Source organism: Emydura macquarii, unplaced genomic scaffold, assembly GCF_026122565.2.
Source record: "Emydura macquarii macquarii isolate MOO-44397 ecotype Brisbane River unplaced genomic scaffold, CSIRO-AGI_Emac_v2 contig_2422, whole genome shotgun sequence".
NCBI lineage: Eukaryota > Metazoa > Chordata > Testudines > Chelidae > Emydura > Emydura macquarii.
Genome location: NW_027132559.1, coordinates 14,052,588 through 14,075,726, shown reverse-complemented (window position 1 = coordinate 14,075,726; position 23,139 = coordinate 14,052,588). Strand labels below are relative to the sequence as shown.

Here is a 23,139-nt window from a genome sequence, read left to right as displayed (position 1 = left end):
TTACATTTATTATTTTCTCAGGAGTCAGCTCCACATAGGAAGGCACTTAGAATGTTGCTTTGAAAGATCTTAAATCTGGTGGTTTTTGCTAATCCCATTGGACTTCCGTACTGTATTACATTTTTGAAATACAGCACTTGCTTTACCTATTCTGGACTTTATATGCAATCACAAGTATCATGAATGATGCTTCCCAGACAAGTAAATTTATTCATAGTTCTCAATGCTTCAACTTCCAAGTAGATAAACATCAGTGGTAGGTTAATTAATTTTCATAAATTCTGTCTTTGATTTATTGATAAGACCTATTTGCTTGGCAGACTTTGCAAGACCATCTGTCTTTTGCAGCATGTCGTCAACTGATTTATTTATAAGACAGATGTCATCTGCAAAGCCTAAGTCTCCAAACTCACCATCTGTCTATTCAATGTCCATTTCCATATGCAACAGACAGTCAGTACAGAGTCAACAGTGATTCCAAACAATGTGGGGACAAGATGCAACTTTGCCTGACACCAGTTTTAATATTAAAACAATTAGTAAGCTCCTGGTTTATCTTTATTATACACTGAGTGTTGTGATATGCATTTTTTTTAAAAATGTGAATGATTTTACTGGTGCCCCCATAGATTTGTGTTTTCGGCCCAGCAGTAATCGATAGACATTATCAAATGCTTTTGGAAACCCATAAAAATCAGGCCTACTGGCAGGTGCCATTCATTGCTTTGCTTTAAGCTTTCACACAGGATGAAGAATGATCTACACAAGTTTGATTTTAGGTGAAAACCAGCATGCTTTCAATGTCTGCCATGTCTATTTAGAATGATTGCTCGCAAGATTTTCTCAGACTACAGCAATTACAATCACTCAACTCTCCTTTTCTGGGGCGTTTGATTATAATCCTTTTCCATTCTTCTGAGGTGTATTCTTTCTCCTATACCAAAGTGAAGTGGCATAGCAGGATTTTCATATTGCCCTCTCCACTTATTTTAAGCAGTTCTGCTGTGATTTGATCTTCACTTGGTAATTTATTATTCTGTAATCTTTCAATGGCTACTTTAAACACTTTCCTGGTGCCTGTCCATTAATATATTTATTAACAAAAAAGGATACTGTCAGCTAAAGAACGAAGCAACCTCTTCCAAACTTGCCTAAATAACCCACTCAGAAAAAGCCAGACTAAGTACATAGGACTTGCAACAAGGCATAAATAAATAAAATGAACAATTCAGGTCTTGCTGAACCCGCGGGGAAAAGAGAATTCCAGAATGAAAGTGCCCTTACCTAGGACACCTTCATGTCAGATCCTACCCCTTTCTATCTGGGGTCTGTTAGCTCATGCTCCTTAGATGATCATGACCACCAGGCTGGGACAGGAGGGGCAAGATTTCCTCTAAAACAGCCAGGACCTAAGCCAAATATAGCTCAAGACCAGCTCTTTGAAGTGTACCTTGAACCAAACAAAATTCGGGCAGACCACAGAGCAGTATGTAATAAATAATGTGCTCCATGTGTGTCACGTTCTACTGTCACATCCTGGGATGCAATCTAAACCAGTGAGGTCTTGTGTGTCTCTGCCTGCCCTGTAACTCTAAGTGCCTCCAAAGACTCTGCTGCTGCGGTTCTTGTGTCTGGATGCTCCCATCTAGCATACCAGCCTGCATCGTGTGTCAGAGTTAAGCAGCTGTGACTCAGCAATTCTGATGCCAGCAGCCTGCTTGTTACACCCGGCAAAATGACCCCCCTGCACACACACACTCCCAGTCCTGAATTTTCCCAAAATTATGTGCTCTGAAGTGTACAGCCCTCTCCTGGGGAAGTCAGTTTTTGTCTCTTTAAAGGCACAAACAAACATTCTTTCTCGAACAGCTTGCCACATTCATTGGAAATAATTTTCACTTTTTAGATCAAACTCAGCAGCGGTAGGTTTAGACCAGTGGTGCATAAAGGTTACCAGTCAGGCCCCACCCCCTTACCCTAAATGGAATCTGTCTGTGCCCCACTCCATTACTGCACAGCCCAGGGGTCCTCAGGACCAGAGCTGGGGCTGATGGCAGAGTTGGGGGTGGAACTGGGGCTAGAGACGAAGCTGGTTTGGGGGTGGAGAGGAAATAAGGGCAGAGCTGGGTTCAGGGCAGAGTGGGGTTGGGGGTGGAGCTGGTCTGGAGGCAGAGCAGGACTAGGGGCTGAATGGGGTTGGAGAAGGAATGAGGCTGGGGGGTGGAGCTGGTCTGGGGGCAGAGTGTGGCTGGAATATGGAGCTCCCTCACCGCCCCCCCCAATGAGGGCTGATTGGGACCCCACTGCATGCCCCTCTGAGCAGTCTTCTTTGCCCCCTATGACAAAGTGGGGATGGTCTGAATACTGTGTGCGCCTCAGTTTTCTCCATGTACCAGTCAAGTATTTAGGTGTTGGGTTAAGGGTGTGTGATCTTTGGAGTGACCAATAGAAGGCAGGTGTGGCTGGCTCCATCTGCTTACACACAGACAATAGCTGGAGCTCGTCCCCTGCAAGTGGCCAATGGGAGGTGCTCAAGAACATAAGACCAGGTGACCTGCTTTGCCTGGGAAAGGAACAAAGGCAGAGGAGGGGCAGCAGGGTGTGTCTGAGGCTGGGTGCTGGGAAGCGAGTTAGTTCCCCGTGGGGAGCGCAGGCAGATGAGCCCAGGACTGAGGGCTCTGCGACTCCCTAAGATCGGTTTTGCTGTTTTCCTGATTCATCTGCTAACCAGTTATGTTCTGCGCTGTGTTAATGAGGACTAATAAAGCCTGCTGCTTCCAATTTAGCTGAGAATCACTTCGGAGTGCATGGCCCCTTTGGGAGTGTGTGAGGCTTCCCCAGGTGGACTCACACTGGGGAGCTACCGGCAGAACAGGGGAGCTGAATGCTCAGAGGTCAGATCCAGCAGGAGGCGGCTGCCCTAGTGAGGGAGTGCCCTGAGGGGAGTCACACACACCCCACTAGTGTCCTGACTGGATTCACCCTGAGTGGTTCTCGTGTGCCGAACCTGTGTACTCCATCACATCCCCCAGGGGGCTATGCCCAACAGTTTGAGGACCACTGGTTTAGACTGAAAGTAAAACACGTTTACTAACAAAGACAGGATTTTAAGTGAGTTCAAGTATAAAGGATAGAGTTAGAAATGGTTACAAGCAAAAAAAAAAAAAAAAAGTGAAAAACCTTTTTAGAGACTAAGACTTTACAAAACTACAGTCTTAGTTCAACACGTTCCCTTCCAGCAAGATGGCTGACCACCTCTCTGGTCAGGATCCACCACAAAGTCTAAAGTGCTTGGTTTTTTTGTTGTCTGAGGTGAAAGATAACTTGAGGTTCTTCACTCCTTTCTATTATAGTTCACTCAACCTTTGAAATGGATTCTTCCAAAGGTTACCCTCCAAAGTAAAGTTCATTCAAGCTGTGAGGAAGGTGACATGGAGTATGGTGATAAAGGAAGCTCCATGCTGGTTTCTTCCCCTGCTGGTGTTTGCACAAAAGAGAATAATTAGCATTTTAGCAATCTTTCCCTGTTGTGATGCTGAGTGGTTGCCTCCTCCCCCGTTTACCTTCCATGTAAATTGCATTCCATTTCCTCTTAATTTACCTTCCACGTGGCAGAACTACTTTCCTTTGTCTAGGCTCGGACCCCAACAGCCTGTCTACAGCCCCACTCTGGCTTCTACCAACCTTTGTTATGACTTGCAGGGTGACCCCAACACACTTCCAGTTCAGGATTTTCCCAAAACGTGTGTTCTGCTATGTCCAGCCATCTCCTGTACAGCTCAAACATTAAGGTTTGTTGCCCTGTAATATTCAATAGTGTTACTTTAGCTGGAGTTACCAAAGAGTTCGGTTTAAATGTAGCACTGGATTGGTTTAGATTAAAAATAAAATACGTTAATTAACAAAAGAAGATAAGATTTTAAGTGAATTCAAGCATAAGAGAGAGAGTTAGAATTGGTTACAAGCAAATAAAAGTGAAAACACGCATCTAAAAGTCTAAAGCTTAATCTGGCAAATTTTCATTCAAGGCCTTTCTCACCCACAGTCTTCCAGCAAGATGGTGACTGACCCTTTCTTTGGTTAGGATGTCTTCCAGAGACCCAAGGGTGCCTTTGTCGTCTTAGGTGAAAGACAGAACCTGGAGTTTTCTTCCTCTTTCTTTTACGGTCCAGTGAACTCCTCTGAAGGATACCCAACAAAGTAAAGTTTATTCAAGTATTGAAGTCTGGTGGTGAAGGAAGCTCAATGCTCTTTCTTCCTCCACTTGTGTTTGCTGAAATGCAAATTGTTCTGGTCCTGCCATTTCATCCCCCTGCTATCTCAAGGAACCTGGTTCACTACTTATATTCAAATTGAGGTTAACACATATTCCTTTATCAAGGATAGGCCTGTTTAATTTTGTCTCAGCAGCTCTATCAGGTTTTGAACATGTGCTACTGATATCATAACAGGGAATTCATAACTTTACATGTAATGTTGCTAGCTACATTTCACCATGATATTACTGACCAGTAAGTTACTACTTTCAAATGACAGCTCACAAGGCATATTTTATCTAAAGATTATAATAAATAGTGTGTAGGGTATGAGTACACGGGTACTTTTGGTTATACCAAGTATGTCAGAGGGAGTTGTTAAACAGGTCTATCCTAAACAAAGGAATGTGTGTTTACCTCAATTTATATATAAGCAGTAAAACAGGGCTATCACAACAGTAGGGGGGAGGAAATGACAGGAAACAGATTTCAGCAAATACAAGTGGAGAAAGAAAGAGCATGGACCTTCCTCCAGCACCAGACTCCATGTCATCTTCCTCATAGCTTGAATAAACTTCACTTTGAGGAGTAAGCCACAGAAGAATCCATTTCAAAGGTTTACTGGTCTAAAAGATGGGGGCTGAATCTCAAGTGATAAGCAATTGAATCAACTGGCTGTATTCAATATTACTGTATTATAAAACTGTATAGTATCAGGTTTTTTCTGAAAGCTAATGACACACTGGTGATTAAGATCATTGTGAAATGTCTGTATTAACACTCTCTAAGGAAATATGGATACTTAATGATATTCTGTTTTAAGTCTGTGGCCAAACAGGGAGAAACAGGTTCCCTCCCAGGTGGGTAAATAGCTGCCTTCTCGCCTATCTCCTATGTAAACTAAACAATGGAAGCACCATTTACATACAGGGGGATGGGAAGCCCACAGGAAGAGAAGAGCAGCATGAGGTCATCCTGCCCTTTGAAACAGTCATTGAACTTTGGAAGATATAGATAAGGAGAGGAGCCATCTTTGGCATCCATCATTAGACAGACAACAGAAGCCACATAGAATCGTAGAAGATTAGAGTTGGAAGGGACCTCAGGAGGTCATCTAGTCCAACCCCCTGCTCAAAACAGGACTAACCTCAGCTAAATCTCTTACAATCTCTTAGCTCTTGCAAGTTAAGAAAGATGGGTTCTTCAGTCAAGGGGGGCTTGAAATCTCTGGGAACTGCATGAAGATGAGAAACCTGCTTTCACCTAAGAAGACAAAGGAACCAATGCCTTTGGAAGAGATCCTGACCAAGGAGGGGTCAGCCACCATCTTGCTGGAAAACTGTGGGTGAGAAAAGCTATCTTGAACAAAGCCTTGAACCAAACCTAGCTAGATTAAGTATTAGACTTTTAGATGCATTTTCACTTTTATTTGCTCTCAACCATTTCTAAAATATCTTATACTTGAATTCACTTAAAATCCCATCTTCTTTTGTTGTTAAACTTGTTGTACCATTAATCTAATGGTGCTCAACAGCGCTATTTGAATTAAAGTGAATTTTAACTCCAGTCAAAGTAGCAAGTTGTTACAATTTCACTCTTTAAAGGAACAAATGGACTATATTATTCCTCTGAATGTTGCAGGACAGGACTGGACATTTCAGAGTTTGGGGAAGCTCAGGACTATGGGTGTATGGGGGTCACCTGTTAACATTAACCAAAGTCTGGCACAGACAAAAGTGTGTTGTGATAACTGCAGGCAGATTGTTTGATTCAAAGTGATTGAATCAGAGATGTACAGCATACAAAATATGAAGTGCATGCCCCAGGCATGTAGCCACAAGTAGCAGAAGTGTGTTGGGGTATTAATACAAGGGATGACATTACCTTTCACTGGTCTGCATTGCATCCCAAAATGTGACACTGCCACAATGTGAACAACCATATTCTTAACATAACAAAGTAAAGGAAGCTTTTTAGTAGGCACCTCTAAGCAGTGTGTGCTCTGCTGGGAGGTGTGGCGGAGCCTAAACTCATTTGGTATAAAAAACACATCTTTGGGAAAACCTAGAAGTGGGATGTGAACTTTGTGGCTTACACCCCCATTCTTGGTGTCTGATTGGATGAGAGGGATTTCATGCCAAGCTATTTGTGATTTTTATGACTATGCTTTTTAAGGGTGGATTTGAACATTTTTTACTTTTCAATACTTTTATTTGGGAATCATGGTCAAGGTGTTAGCAACATGGATAATTTATCAAATGGAACTAACATATAGACTCAAAGTAATATATAAAATATATACACTAATAGTACTACACAGCACAGGGAGAGGTGAAAAAATCTGGGTTTGCTTGAGAGACCTTTCCTTGTGAGTCCAGAATTATTCCCAAATGTCTCAAAGATATAATCGCATCCATGACATTCTTAGCTGATGAGGACTTAAACCCCCCTCCCCCCCCACCCCACACACACACTTTTTAATTTTAATTTTTAAATTGCAAAGCTGTCTTGAAGGCCAGGAATTTATGGTATAGCTGCTGAATTCAGGTATATTGTAACAAGAAACCCTCCAAGTATTTTAAGGAATATTCCTTAGAGTGCCGTTCCATGTTTTCTTCATTTGGCTATGGAATGAACTTCCAGAGAGCAGACAGACCCTTCTTTAGGAAATTATTATTTATTATTTGTATTACTGTCATGCCGAGGAGCTCCAGGACCCTGGTGTGCTAAGCACTATATAGAAAGAACAAAAAGACAGCCCATATCCCAAAGAGTTTACAATCTAATGCCACTAAGACCGCCTCTTCAAAATGGCCTTTCTGTCAGGACAATGACACGCACAACCTTGACCCCCCCCCCCCCCCTGTTTTAGCCTCCCCTCCAAAAAATCCTTTCAACCCCCTGCAGGAGATCTAAGATATCAAACAAATCAAGCCAACAACAAAAAACAGCTGAATTTTCCATGGCCAGGGACTCCATGAAGTTCACTAGGGACCTTGCTATTTCTAATCAATTTTACATGGAAGACACTCCTATACTACAGTGATAGGACTAAGATAGATGGGTCTTGAGCGGATCACTGTGGACTATGTGGCTCTGGGAAAAGAGATTAAGGAGTTTGAAGCGCAAGTGGTGTTCTCGTCCATCCTCCCTGTTCAGGGAAAAGGCCCAGATAGGGACAGTCGCATTGGGGAAGTAAATGCGTGGTTACGCAGGTGGTGTCGAAGGGAGGGCTTTGGATTCTTCGATCATGGAATGCTGTTCCAGGAAGAAGGATTACTAGGAAGGGATGGGATTCATCTAACGAAGACAGGGAAGAGTATCTTCGCAGACAGGTTGGCTAACCTAGTGAGGAGGGCTTTAAACTAGTTTCGACGGGGGACGGGGACCTAAGCCCAAAGGTTAGTGGGGAAGAGGGACACCACAAGGAAGCAGAAGTAGGAGGGTGCAGCAGGGGAGGCCTCGATTCATACTGAGAAAGTAGGCCAGTCGGCTACTTATCTCAAGTGCCTGTACACAAATGCAAGAAGCCTGGGAAACAAGCAGGAAGTACTGGAAGTCCTGGCACAGTCAAGAAACTACGACATGATTGGAGTAACTGAGACTTGGTGGAATAACTCTCATGATTGGAGTGCTGTCATGGATGGGTATAAACTGTTCAGGAAGGACAGGCAGAGGTGAAAGGGGGGAGGAGTTGCACTGTATGTAAGAGAGCACTATGATTGCTCTGAGCTCCAGTATGAAACTGGAGATAAGTCAGTTGAGTGTCTCTGAGTTAAGCTTAGAAGCAAGAACAATAAGAGTGATGTCCTGGTGGGTGTCTGTTACAGACCACCAGACCAAGAGGATGAGGTAGATGAGGCTCTCTTTACTCAGCTAGGGAAAGTTTCCAGTTCACAGGGCCTGATTCTCATGGGAGACTTCAATCACCCTGACATCTGCTGGAAGAGCAATACAGCAGAGCACAAACAATCCAGGAAGTTTTTGGAGAGTGTTGCAGACAATTTCCTGGTGCAAGTGCTGGAGCAACCAACTAGGGGCCGTGCTTTTCTTGACCTGCTGCTCACAAACAGGGAAGATTTGGTAGGGGAAGTACAAGTGGGTGGCAACCTGGGCAGCAGTGACCATGAGATGGTCGAGTTCAGGATCCTGACAAAAGGAAGAAAGGAGAACAGCAGGATACGGACCATGGACTTCAGAAAAGCGGACTTTGACTCCCTCTAGGAACTGATGGGCAGGATTCCCTGGGAGGCTAATATGAGGGGGAAAGGAACCCAAGAGAGCTGGCTGTATTTTAAAGAGACCTTATTGAGGGCACAAGAGCAAACCATCCCGATGTGCAGAAAGAATAGCAAATATGGTAGGCGTCCAGCTTGGCTTAACAAAGATGTCCTTGGCGAACTTAAACGCAAAAAAGAAGCTTACAAGAAGTGGAAGCTTGGTCAGATGACTAGGGAGGATTATATAAACACTGCTCGAACGTGCAGGAATGAAATCAGGAAGGCCAAAGCACAACTGGAGTTGCAGCTAGCAAGGGACATGAAGGGGAACAAGAAGGGTTTCTACAGGCATGTTGCCAACAAGAGGAAGATTAGAGAAAGTGGGGGCCCCTTAGAGAATGAGGGAGGCAACCTAGTGACGGAGGATGTGGAGAAAGCTGAGGTACTCAATGACTTTTTTGCCTCTGTCTTCACAGACAAGATCAGCTCTCAGACTGCTGCACTGGGTGGCACAGAATGGGAAGGAGGTGAACATCCCGCAGTGCGGAAGGAACGGGTCCAAGACTATTTAGAAGGATTGGACATTCACAAGTCCATGGGGCCTGATGCAATGCACCCGAGGGTGCTGAGGGAGTTGGCTGAGGTGATTTCAGAGCCATTGGCTATTATCTTTGAAAGCTCGTGGCAACAGGGGGAGGTCCCTGAGGACTGGAAAAAAGCAAATATAGTGCCCATCTTCAAAAAAGGGAGGAAAGAGGATCCAGGGAACTACAGACCGGTCAGCCTCACCTCAATCCCTGGAAAAATCATGGAGCAGGTCCTTAAGGAATCCATTTTAAGGCACTTGGAGGAGAGGAAGGTGATCAGGAACAGTCAACACGGATTCACTAAGGGAAAGTCATGCCTGACCAACCTGATTGCTTTCTATGATGAGGTGACTGGCTCTGTGGATGTAGGGAAGGCGGTGGATGTGATATACCTTGACTTTAGCAAAGCTTTTGATACTGTCTCACACAGTATTCTTATCAGCAAGTTAAAGAAGTATGGGTTGGATGAATGGACTATAAAATGGATAGAGAACTGGCTAGAGCATAGGGCTCAACGAGTAGTGATCAATGGCTCCATGTCTAGCTGGCAACCGGTCACAAGCGGAGTGCCCCAGGGGTCGGTCCTGGGGCCGGTTTTGTTCAACATCTTTATTAATGATCTGGAGGATGGGGTAGATTGCACCCTCAGCAAGTTTGCGGACGACACTAAGCTGGGGGAGTGGTAGATACCCTGGAGGGTAGGGATAGGATACAGAGTGACCTAAACAAACTGGAGGATTGGGCCAAAAGAAATCTAATGAGGTTCAACAAGGACAAGTGCAGAGTCCTCCACTTAGGAAGGAAGAATCCCATGCACAGCTATAGACTGGGGACCGACGAGCTGGGCAGCAGCTCTGCAGAAAAGGACCTGGGGGTAACAGTGGATAAAAAGCTGGATATGAGTCAGCAGTGTGCCCTGGTTGTCAAGAAGGCTAATGGCACATTGGGCTGCATTAGGAGGGGCATTGCCAGCAGGTCACAGGAAGTGATTAGTCCCCTCTATTCGGCATTGGTGAGGCCGCATTTAGAATATTGTGTCCAGTTTTGGGCCCCCCACTACAAAAAGGATGTGGACAAGTTAGAGAGAGTCCAGCGGAGGGCAACCAAAATGATTAGGGGGCTGGAGCACAGGACTTATGAGGAGAGGCTGAGGGAACTGGGCTTGTTTAGTCTGCAAAAGAGAAGAGTGAGGGGGGATTTGATAGCGGCCTTTAACTACCTGAAAGGGGGTTCCAGGGAGGATGGGGCTAGGCTGTTCTCGGTGGTGGCAGATGACAGAACAAGGAGCAACGGTCTCAAGTTGCAGGGCGGGAGGTCTAGGTTGGACATTAGGAAAAAGTTTTTTACTGGGAGGGTGGTGAAGCACTGGAATGGGTTACCTAGGGAGGTGGTGGAATCTCCATCCTTAGAGGTTTTTAAGCTGAGGCTTGACAAAGCCCTGGTTGGGATGATATAGTTGAGGTTAGTCCTGCTTTGAGCAGGGGGTTGGACTAGATGACCTTCTGAGGTCCCTTCCAACTCTAATGTTCTATGATTATACAGTGCCAGCTCAGGATTGCTATGGATCTGCCAGAACATGCTTTTGGTGTGCCCTATAAAACAGATTGTATTACATTTACGAAGTATGGAAGTAGTGAATTTTTGAAAACTAGTTCCTTATAACCTATGGAATATTCCTTTCACTTTCCCATTCTTCTTAACCACTATCTACCAGCCTCTCTCTCAAGACTAAATACACCTTGGAAGTGCATTATTTTTTTTGTTCAAAAAATAGTTTTTTTTTTAAATTAACACAACAGTAAACAAATTAAGCATTTATTTTCACACAAGTGGCTTGAGAAATAGCGTCCATAAAATAATCTGTGATCTGGGCTGATGTCAGCCTTTTCAGAGAAGCCTCAGTAGCTGCATAAAAGCTCATTTAACACTCTTCAAAGGCCGCACTGCATTTTCTATATATAAAGTTAAACTCTGACAATCCAAAGCTATTTACACACACAAAAATCGCCCAGTTTACCAGTTAACAGATTAGCTTCCTCAGGCTCTTTATAACTGAGACATCCTGGTTTCAGATTCACCCCCTTCTTCAGTAACTTTGTTCCATCCAGACTTTAATTCTAGCACTGTGACTGAACTGTGTTTATTTCACTCTGTAGAAACAACTGAAGGAAATGGATGTTAATAATCCACAGCATAGACCTGTTACAGTCCTAGCTGCTTAAAAAATCAATTGTTCTGCAAGGAATTTCCTGGGCAGCAGGCAGACGTCTATCAAATGACATTGAGTTCCATTATTTAAAAAACAAGCAAGCTACCTACCTCTCACGATTTGCAGAACAAGTGCAATTCTAAGGCTCTGGACTGTACTTTGTTGCTTCTTTTTGACAGAAGCTGACAAAGAAACTTCCCTTAGATTTTCTCATTCCTTCGTGTTACAGAGAGATTGTGTTCGATGACATTCTCTCAGAATGGGTGGGCCTTATCCAGGCATACTGGAAACATTTTTTGTCTGCCCTGGAGTGTTCTGCAATGAAGTTATAAAGCCAGCCCAGCCTTTTATGTGGAAAGCTACAACAGTATCTTAGAACACACACTAGTTTGAAATGAATGGCAAACAATGAGCACTCTGTATAGTGTCTGCATTATTATATGTGGGCATTGAAAAAGTCAGGACAGCGTATGCATCTGCCAGCCAATATTTCCATGCAAAGAGCATTACTGCAATAACAGAATGATTTACTAGGGGAATGGGGAGGGAACACTATTTTATAAACATTTAAATATAATGAATCTAAAACATGTTAATCCACCAGTACAATTAGTGTTTATTTGATACAACCAGAGACTTGTAATATGGTCTCAAAAATTTTGACCGCTAGAAAATTAAACAAAGTAACCAGATTGTCACAGCTGTACAACAGAGTCTGTAGCGCTATCAAACAAGCACATTACAATGTGGGTAGATTTACATACCCTTTAAGTCATGCCCTTTCTCCTAACCTGGACTCCCCTCTTTCCTTGCTAATTTGTGGTCCAACAGGACCACTCTGTAGCTATCTCTACACTACAGCTTATGTTGGCATAATTTTATGTCATTTGCAGGCGGGGGGGAATAAATCTGAGTGATGTATATTACACCAACATAAGCACCCATGTGGACAGTGCTACGTCGGGGCTACTGCCGCTTGTGGGGGTGGAGCAGTTCAGCGGATAGGAGAACTCTCTCCTGTCGGCTTACAGTGGCTATATCAGAGGGCTTACAGTGGCGAAGGTGCAGCTGTGCCTGTAGGAACGTATATGGCCCCTATTGCCATAGTAACTGAGCACCTCACAATTTTTAATGTATTTATCCTCACAACACCCCTGTATAGGACAGAAGTGCTATAATCCTCATTTTATAGGTGGGGAACTGACCTACAGAAGTAGCCACCTAAAGCTGCAGATAGAGCCTAAGGGTGCTAACTGTGGACCTGCCTCACTTTGCAAACCTGGCTGGTAGTGATAGCCATCAGAGAACAGTCAGCTTCTGCTCTTGCTATGTGAATCTCGACCATCCAACACCTCAGTGAAGTGGGAGCAGCAGCTTCTGTTGCCAATTAGCTAACAGCGGTTTGTGGGTTGGGAAGAGAAGTGACAGGGAGGAGAAAGATGGCAAAGGGTAGGGAGGAAGGGTGGAGGGAATTGAAAACTTTTCAACATACAAGAATTTAAACCCTTAAATATAGTAACTTACGATACTCTATTAGTTCAATTTTTTGCATGATAAAACTACAGTGAGTTGCCCCAAGAAAAAAATGTTGACATTTGTACATAGTGGTATCTCAGCTAAGGAAATGTTTCTCCATACCATGTAGAGAGTAGGAAATAACTACAGTGTCGCAAGCACCTATGTGACAGCTGTTGCTATACGTGGTGCTTATAAATGGTAACCACTGCATGATATTATACTTCTGACCAGATTACTGCCTTTTCAAAAAGAGGGGTGTATTTTAATAGTCGGTAATGTACCCATGCCTACCATGCATTGAGTATTTAAACACCCTAGAATTCTCAGTGTAATAATCCTGACGTATTGCTTTTATGAAATGGAGAATAAAATAAAATCCTCATTCCATTTGACCAAAATATCGTATGTGCAGGTACGCATCCTATAAGTGAAATAATCCATTTTTAAGAGAGCTTTTATTTGAACAAGATGTAGTTTCCCAATTTCTCTTTCTTACCATGGAATAATGCCAGATCCTGAAACATTGAGGTCAATTGGAGGTTTGCTGTTAACTTCAACAGGCACTGGCACAGGTCCCTGATGAATTTGCTGCTTGGATCTAAGTATTGCCAGAGAATTTCTGATGGTTTTACAACTACTTTGGTAATTGTGAGTTAATATTTGCTCCTATCCATATCACACTTCCTAAACATTGATTGGATAGAGAGAAATAAGCATCTGGACTCAGACTAATATTTTTCTTTTCAGGCTCATTATAAAAATGAGTTACTTCTAACAAACATGTAATAAAGCTGTTACTTCATAAACAACCCCCTCATTAATTCCTAACATAATTAATGCAATTCTCAACCATGTGATTTTTAAATTCACTATGTGAGAGGTTTGTGAAGTCTATTTTAATGTCTAGCTTCGAGTAAGTCCTTTAAAACAGAGGTTCTCAAGCATGGGTACACATGAGCCTGGGGCAGGGGGTGGGTATGCACAGGTCTTCCATGGGATACATCAACTCAGCTATAGATATTTGCCTAGTTTTATGACAGGCTACATAAAAAGCACTAGTGAAGTTGGTACAAACTAAAATTTCATACAGACAATGATTTATTTATACTGCTCTATAGCTTATACACTGAAATGTAAGTACAGTATTTATATTCCAATTGATTTATTTTATATGGTAAAAGTGAGAAAATAAGCAATTTTTCAGTGATAATGTACTGTGACACTTTTGTATTTTTATGGCTGATTTTGTAAGCAAGTCGTTTAAGTAAGGTGAAACTTGGGGGTATGCAAGACAAATCAGACTCCTGAAAGGGGTACAGTAGTCTGGAAAGGTTGAGAGCTGCTGCTTTGAAATATTACTTGACACTCTGTTTTTAGTAGTGTGCAGGGATCAATTTCTCTTTTCTCACACCTTTAATATTGTGGATGGATTTACCTTCATTGTTAGCTAAGAAATCAGAGGCCACAAAATCACGAGACAATGTATCAAAGTTTTAAATAATACTTAAAATGTGAAACCTGTGTCCTAGAATTAGTATATTTACTGGCGGGAGGGAGAGAGAGTGTGAGTTGTGAGAGAGTATGTGAGTGTGGAGGAAACTAAAAGTCTTGCAATAGAACTTTCAACTATAGTGTTGTAATCCAGGCTCCATGACAACATTTTAATTGTATGTTCAAGTTTCCTGTTTAAACTCTTGTTTATTGACCAAAGCCCATTTTAAAAAATGCTTGTACTAAACCTCCCTCTCCCATCCCCAAATCTCTGCAGGTCACACTCCTTTGGTGAGTATGGCTGTATTCTGCTTGTAGTCAGTTTCATACTGCCGGGCAAGGCAGGGCTGGTGGGGGTTGAGTGCCCTTTCCGGAGGCGATATTTATTTATTAATGGGAATTTGGTACACTTAGCTTCCCAAAGGCCCTGTGGGACTCATGCTCTCTGAACTGCTGCAGCCTTTGAAAGGGAAGGCTGGCTTTAGAGGAAGAGGGTGGAGAATAAAGCTCATCACTCCAAGAATTTTTTAACTCTCTGTATTGCCTCCTGCCTGAGCTATGGACCTCTGGTTACATTTGGTACTGAGCAGCAGCATCCCAAAGCCAGGGATAGATCAGCAAGGGATTAAGGATGTTGGTAAAATATAAAGAATAAAAGGTGCCCGGGTTATGGAAAGGCTGAGGGAAGAGGATTTGGATTAATTGCCTCTTGGAGTTCAGTTCCAAGGACAGTGCTTTCAATGTTTTGCCAGCAAAAGAACAAATACAATAGATATAAAGTCTCCACATTGAAAAATAAATACATTAATATTAATTAAATACCATTAATCTATATTAGGGCCTGGTGACTGTTCACTCTGAAGTCAGGTGTAAAACTCTCATTACTTTCAAGTAGCAGCAGGATCCGGCCCATAGTCATTTACTAACATTCTTAACAATATGCCTCAACCACACTGGAAACAAAAAGCAGGGGAGAGGGAGTGAGATGGGACCCAGCTCCTCAGCTGGTTTAAATCAGGCTTGCTCCAGTGAAGCCAATGGAGCTATGCAGGTATACACTGGCTGCACATCTGGCTCGGGACAATAATGCATTTTACATCTGTGGTCAGCCCATTCAGCATTCACAGTAGAACTGAATCCAAGGTGACTGTAACTGATCGCTTGAGAGTGTCACGCTATCTCTTTATTTGGGGTGTCTGAGGCTGTGGTGCTTGTTGTGGTTTGCTACTTTTCAAGACTTTCCTAGAAACTAGATGCTGAGTTCCAAGAAACGGACAGTATCTGTTAGTCACATTTTAGGTTTAGCCATAGTTGCTAACAACCCTGAAGCATGCAGAAAAACCCAACTGGCCATATCTGTGGAAAGCAGCATGTAGCAGAAGCGTATGAGGCTTTTCACGCAGACGGTCTCTTGCATGCTTTCAGTACAGCCTTCTGGCTCCAGAAGGAAAACCCTTGCCAGCATTCTGTATCTTTTAGCCCCCAGGCACATTTAGAGTGTGTACATCCAATAAGGGTATCATACACAGGAGTGTTGGCCTGGAAAGAGTCAGCTCCCTATTTCCTAGCTCCATGGTTAGAGTTGCAAAGGTTACACCCTTGCCACATGAGAGAGGTCAGTGTCCACCAACTGAAGCGCTATTGTTATCATTGTAGTGTTTTTCAGTGCGACACATTAGCAAATCACATTGCTGGTCTGTGGCACAGTGGGGAGAAGTTGCGCCAGCAGCAGGAATTCCTTTCCTATCTGTGGGCTCCTTTTCCATCAGAAAAGCATGTCCTGACTCCTGCCACTTCACGGTTACCTGAATTCCACTTGCAGCAGCATCACTGCTATGCAAAACGCTATGCTACCTTCCTCTATGAACCAGCAATCTTTCGAAGACAAGCACATTTTAACAAATCCTTAAAGGAACGATCTCATTCTTTTAAAATAAAAGTTCCAAGATCCCCTCCATGGCTGCTCCTTGGGAATAGCTTCTGGACAGCTATTGGATTATATTGATTTGATGGGCTGTGCTATCACATCAAGTCTAGCAATAACCAATTCCCATCAGCCAGGCAAGATGTTGGTGACAAAATTGCTGTTTCCCGGTGGGGTATAAGGAAACAAATCCTTAGTTAGTATAAATTGCTGTCTCTCCACTGAGGTCATTAAAATTATGCTGACTTACATCAGCAGAGGCTCTGGCCCAAGAAATCAGGAATTGTATTGTGCTACAGTGTCATGTTATCAGAAAACATTCTGCTCTGCAAGTTCCTTGGGTAGAGATCCCTATTTCAATATGGTGGCTGCTGTTTGGAGGAGGCAATTCTAGGAGTGAAAGATACAATGGAGAACTTGGGATGAAAGAAGAGTATTGAACAGTCTCTCATTCGACATATTGCGAAAACCCCAAAGGTACAAGCAATTGATGATTATGCAGTGGTCTGTGTGAAATGAACAGAATGGTTGGAACTCACAAAATGGTTGTTTTAAAAACAAAAACAAACAACCAACCAAAAAAAAACCCCCCAGCGATGACGCATGTAACTAACGAACATTCATCACCATATTTATTTGCCTTTTTATCATAAACCTGTCCCCAACCTTTCTGCTGTTGTGTCTTTTTAGACTGTAAGCCCTCCAAGGCAGAGACTGTCTTATGTGTGTTTGTCAGAAGTCAGTACAATAATACCAGAATATAAATTTTAATAATAATCTTAAAAACCACCAGTGTCCATCAACACTAACCTTGGCTGTGCCTATTTACAGGATACACAACTTACCCTGTTTCCACCTTCTATGACCGTGATTTCTTATTTATTTTAATACAAAACGTTGTATAGTGATAACTCTTTACAAGATCCATGGAAGCAGGGGAAGGAAGGTAGGTATTAATGGAGTGATTATGAGAGTTCAGGCTCACAGATGCAACAACAGACATGCGGCAAAACCTGGATTTAACAAATCTTTACCTAAGCAACACACACTGCCTCTGAAGGGCTGATCTGTTAGAGCTTACTATGACTGCTGTGTTGTAACCCTTAATAATACAAAGTGATATAGCCTGTGATAGTGAGCTGGATGTAGGAATTTTGAAGCAGGGAGGGAAACCTGGTGTGTATATATTTGAACCCAGATGCTCCTCCAGCTTCCACAACCATTTCTTAACAGCACTGGGGTCATAGGCTGAGAGACTTAGACCATGTTTGTTTGCACTCGAGTACTTCACTTAACATTTTACAAACAGCCTTGATAATAGCTGGAATTTCACTTTTTCTGCTGCTTAGTCTGTATAAATACTCTGCAACAATATGGCATGGTGCCACTGTGCTGATTATTACTTGTGTTTGTTTACTTTAACAAAAAACTAGCTTCCCTCATTGTTGCGTATATACGTCGACAAAGGGTGTCCTGGGAAAATAATTTTTACTTAAGACCCCTCTTTCCCTTAGGCCCTCCACCCTGTCCCGTGTCTAATCATGGGGGAGGAATTAATGTAAGCAATCATCAACACAAAGCAGGTAAAGGTGTAAAACAGTTTATTAATTGAAATGTATAAATAACAAAACAAATGGCTTGTGGGTTAACCTGAATGACTCGAAGCCAGGGCCCTTATCCTTAACACAAACATGTACATAAATCTGTACGTTACCATCCTTTTACAGAGAGGAGGATCAGGTAACCTGACCGGAATGGAGCAGATCAAAAAACACAGAGGAGCAAAGATCAGGAACAGGACAACGGATGAGGAGCAAAAGGAACAGGTAAGCTGATCTTCTTTTCTTCTGTTCTTGATCCGTGGACCTTCCAAGAGGAGAACGGCTTCTTGTGGCTGCCATTCAGAAGGACAGCCCCATGCAACACTGTCCAAAGTCTTTTGTACTCCCCAATTGACCAATGGGAAAGCTTCCTTTTCCCACCTGGTGCATATGGCACCAGGTCAGTCTTGGTTTACATGTCCCCAAAGTTTTGCACATGGTACATAACTTTCATTCACAAATGTAACCCTTTCCTTTCTAATTACAATCCACACACAGATAGATCCCATAGAGTAGAATGGCTCAACACAGTTCAGGCCTGCATGGGAACCAATGATTCTGGTTATGTTTGTGGCTTATTGAAGTCAGGATAACAGATGAATATTTCATTGTAGGGTTGTAACTCACTGATTTGTGTTAGACTGCTATTATTCATGCCTTCACATCCTTTGTTTTTGTTGCTGTTCACCAAAAAAGATCAATTACTGTTACACTTGTAATTCACACTTTATGTGGTGGGAGTAGAAATCAAATCACGTCATAAAATTGCAAGAGCTGTAGAACTGGAATAGCAGAGGGGAAGGGTTAAGGAGAAGAAAACTTCTGCTCAACCTTAAAATACATCAAGAGAAGATAATTAAGAAGTACCAAAGATTTATGACAGAGAAATATTTTTATGCTAAAAATATCCTCTCCTTTTCTTTAAACATGTACATTATAGACTTTCTTCATGGGTGACAGGATGGCCAATTATATATGATAAGCACTGGCACACACTTCATTCCTGTGCCAGCATAGGTCCAGCACTATTAGACCTTTTGCCTTTCTGAATCATGTTGTCTTTGACACTGCTGTTATTCAGAATTAATTGATTAGTTATTATATGGCTGGAACAGCCAATTCCGTACTCTTAGATTTTAAGCATTTAAGGGGTAGATATTGTCTCTTACTAGGTGTTTGTACAGTGCCTACCATATGGGAGGGACGGACACCCCAATCTAGCGTGGAACATCCAGGGTACAACAAGTAATAAAGAGTAACGTTTTTCAGTGAAAAACCGAAAGGAAAAGCCCAAAGTAGAAGGAATGGGTTCTTACTGGAGTCAATGTAAAATTTACATTTCAGAAAAAGCAAACTTCAGGACAGGCATATTAAAGTGACTAATACTAGTACAGTTAATGACACACCATATGGTACACTTCAAGTACAATTGCTTTTCATTTTTTAGTGTTAAAGCCCTCAAGATGTGCAGAACATGACAAACAAGGCTAATTTACATCTTCCCGTCTCCATTTCTAGCAATTCTAGCACTTTCACAACCCTTTTGTTCACAATGCAAATTAGCCTGTTTTCAAGTATGAAGCCTGATGTAAGGAATTTTCTTGTGAAAGCTTTTCACTCAGAAGAAACAGAAACCACAATTTGAATCCAGTAGCAAATTGCTGTTATCAAGGGCTGTATTAGAATTGGCCAATAGGAGGCTTCCGCTTCCTCTTAAGCGACACTATCATAAAATCATAGAAGATTAGGGTTGGAAGGGACCTCAGGCGGTCATCTAGTCCAAACCCCCTGCTCAAAGCAGGACCAACCCCGACTTTGTGTTGTTGGGAAAATAATATAGTACCTACCTGTACGTTCAGCAACAGCTCCATCAAACAGGACTCAAAGCTGTGTGGGTGAGGTGGAATAACTGCTTCAAGAGTGAAAGGTGTCCATCAGGCAGTTGCCTTTCTCAGGGTTTATAATCGGAGATTTGTAGAGAAAAATATTGGTTATAACAAGAGAAACAAAACCAAACACAAGGACCCCCCACCTTGCGGTGGCATCCAGCCTGGTCACACCAAGGGCTGCTTTCCCTCCCAGCACTCACGTGGCTGTTGTGGTAGTGTCCTGTATGCCACCTGGGGCCCTGACTGGGCCTTGAGCCCTCAGCTCTTCCTCATTGCCGCACCCTGTGCATCTGTGCAAGCAGTGTGTGGGGAATTAACTCCCTCTTTGCCAGCAAATAAGCAGGGCCATCAGATCCTGACATGATGGCAAAAAAACAACCAAAAAAAAAAAAAATACCGGTTCATGAAATGTTAGATTCCTATTCTAGGGCCACATAGTTATCGTCTGGATGAAAAGGGAGTTTTGGGGAGAAAGTCTGTGAGGAATTTCCTTATGGAGAATCCCTCGAATGATTTGGATAGGGGGAGGAAAGGATTTACCTCTCAAAGGAAGGCCTGGGAGCATGCCTTAAACCTGGCAGATCCCATGGGAGACCAGGATCATCTCTGCATGAAAGCTCAATACCCCCGCAATAATTCCAGGCCCTAGTGGCTCCACTGGGAGGGCAGCTCTGATGAAGTTGTGCCACCAGGGACTCCCCACCCCCTACGCCTTCGGCAGTGGCAGCCCTTGTTGGGGGAGGCTACATAGTAAAGGCCATACAGCCTGAGCCTGTGCTACTTTTTACAATTAAAAGACCATTAGGTTGACAGAGGACAAGTTTCTCCAGAGCCCCACCCCCCTTTCCTTGTTCCCTACATCTTTGTTCCCTGCCTCAGTACAGAGCTGAGACCGCACAGAGAGGATGGTGCCATAGAGGCAGCTGATTCTTCACCTCCATGTGCAAAGAGGTGTTTGAGTGTGCAGGACCTCTCTGCATGCAGGTCAAGGGTCAATCTGACCTACTGTTAAAAAAAACTAGTAAAATCAGCACGACAGGGTGATTATTTGAGGAAAGATTTCCAGCAGGGCTACAGCACTGAAAGACTTAGGTGCTGGTTTTGATTAAAGGGGCACATCTACCTTTCCAGGCTCCCAAATTGATCTTCTACTAGAGACCACCTACAATCCATAAACACACACCGAACATGTTAATACTCAGGTCATGGAGTGGCTGTGGAGCCATTCCACAGAAGCTACTTCAGTCACTGGCTAGAATAGGCTCCCTATGTCCATCCACAGAAAGTGGGAGGTCAACAAGAGGACCTGCCCAAAAGCAGATCCCTGCCCAGTTCCTTCTTCAACCATCCGCAAAAGCTCTTTGATGAAGGAAGTGTCTTCCGTGTGTTTTCAGTATAATATCAAACAAGCTGTTGTTCTCAACAGCCCATCTGGCTGTTGCCTTCCAGGACCATCACCTGTTAGTGTGCCTGTATGGGGAAATGGGAGACAGGATCATGGAAATGAGAAAAGCCGGCCCTTTTGCCTCAGTGACACTGCTGAAGTCCAGTAACCTGGCCAGGGGGAGTCTGGGTGTTGCGCCTGCCTCTTGTTTGCCTTTTATCTTTGAACAAGCCAATTCACTTTAGGAATGTAGCTAATGTATAGAACCTGTCTCTGTTATGCAAATGCCATGTTTAGATTGTTTGTTTGCCTCTCCCTTCATACACTGCTTCTCTTGCTCCCCCCCCCCCCCAAAAAAAAAAAAAAAAAGACGTGTGTGTCATCATCCTAAGCACTTTGCTTGTCCGATGTAGCCCACTCTCCTTCTTTGGTGTCATCCCTGCCTTTTTAGATTGTAAGCAGGGAGTGTTTCTCTTTGGGTGTTTGCAGTGGCGTACCATGGGTCTCTGGTGCCTGGGGGCCAATACTTGTATTTGTGCTGCCCTGCCCCCCCCCCAATCGATGGCAGCAGCAGTGCCCCACAGGGGGTTGTCTGTGGGCCTGTTTCCCGCTCTCCCCCATTCTCCCACACAGTGGGGGGTGGCGGGGTGCGGGAGTGACTGGGGCAGATGCCCCTGGGCCGCCTGGTGATGGTGGTGGTGGTGGGCTACCTGGCCCCTGTGTAGCCAGGGTCCCCATGGCTCCCTCGTTGTGCCCAGCAGGGGGCGGAGGGGCGCGTGGGTGCAGCCACCAGGGATGTCAATGGGGTGGGGTGGCTCCTCCTCTGAGGGTGCGGCCGGCGCCCCCTCCACCCCAGGCTGGTGCCCAGGGGCATGGCCCTCCCACCCCCATATGCCACTGTGTGTTTCTATAGCACCAAGCACAATGCATGCCCGATCACTGTTCCTCTGAATGCATCTGTAATATAATATAGCCCCCTCCTGGAGTACCTTTGGCCCCCAAGAGTGTTAGAATTCACTTATTCCTCCCTCCAAAGGTGTCTCTCTGTCCTGCTTTAGGACCAATGGATGTTCCTTGTGCTGGTTGGAGTTTGCTAGTTGCTGGTGCTAAACCAGATTCTTAGTGTGCCTGAGATGCCACCTAGTGGCTGGGTGAATAAATTCATATACAGCCCTCAAGGATATAAACCCCTATATTTACAGGGAATCAAGGACCAACAGAGTGTGAAGAGAAATAAACAGTTTATGCTAGGAAGAGATAGGATTCAACGAAAAGAAAGGGAAAGGGCAGGAACCAGGGACAAAGGAAATGACTGGAGCTGTTTGGAAAATATTTTCTTCACAGAGCATTTTGATGAAAACATTCGCTTCTGTCAAATCTCTCAGCAGAACATTTCAGCAGTTTTCAGCTGAAAACTCAAGAGTTTTTGGCCAAAAACTGAACGAAAGGCGGGAAAAAAGGGTTTTCTTCAAAAAAAAAAAAATTCTGAGGAAAACAGACACTCACTGTGAAAATATTTAAGTGAAACCACCATTTGCCATTTGAAAAGAAGTAACAGTTTTTCATTTTGCCCAGCCCTAGGAAAGAAAGGACACAGGAATCAAGGGTAACAAAGAAATGAATGATTAAGCCATCACAGAACAATAATTAAACACCCCCTCCCCTCAAATAATCCAAATCCTGCACCCTGAGTTCAGAAATAAAAAAGGTCAGCCCAGCTTGTAACCAGTCCCCCCCAGGTTGTAGCTGGGTAGTGGGGTTGGCGTGCTGAGGGGGGAGGGGGGTTCTTGTGTTGGAAACTGACAGGTCTCTTTTGCAGGTGGAGTGAGGCTCTGGTGATCCTGGCAAACCCTTGGTTTCTAGTGAGGGAATGCCTACTGGGAAAGGCTGGCACTCAGTCTTCTCCTGGAGTGGAGTCTTGGGGTCCTATCTCTTCCCTCAGAGAAGACTGAGAGCCTGCATTCCCTCCTCCTGCTGGAGGCCATCTCCCCGCAGCCAACTGTTTGCCCAAGCACTGCCTCATCCATCTCAATGCACGTCTGGGAAGTTGCCCCCGCTAT

General features: G+C 43.7%; 1 long non-coding RNA gene across 1 annotated transcript in view; it reads left to right on the top strand.

The window, feature by feature from the left end:
* Nucleotides 1–23,139, top strand: part of LOC137162287 (uncharacterized) — a 38,701-nt gene that overhangs the window by 7,389 nt on the left and 8,173 nt on the right. Inside the window, exon 2 of the long non-coding RNA XR_010922346.1 lies at nucleotides 17,933–18,031. This is a non-coding gene — a long non-coding RNA (uncharacterized lncRNA). The remainder of the gene's footprint in view (nucleotides 1–17,932; nucleotides 18,032–23,139) is intronic.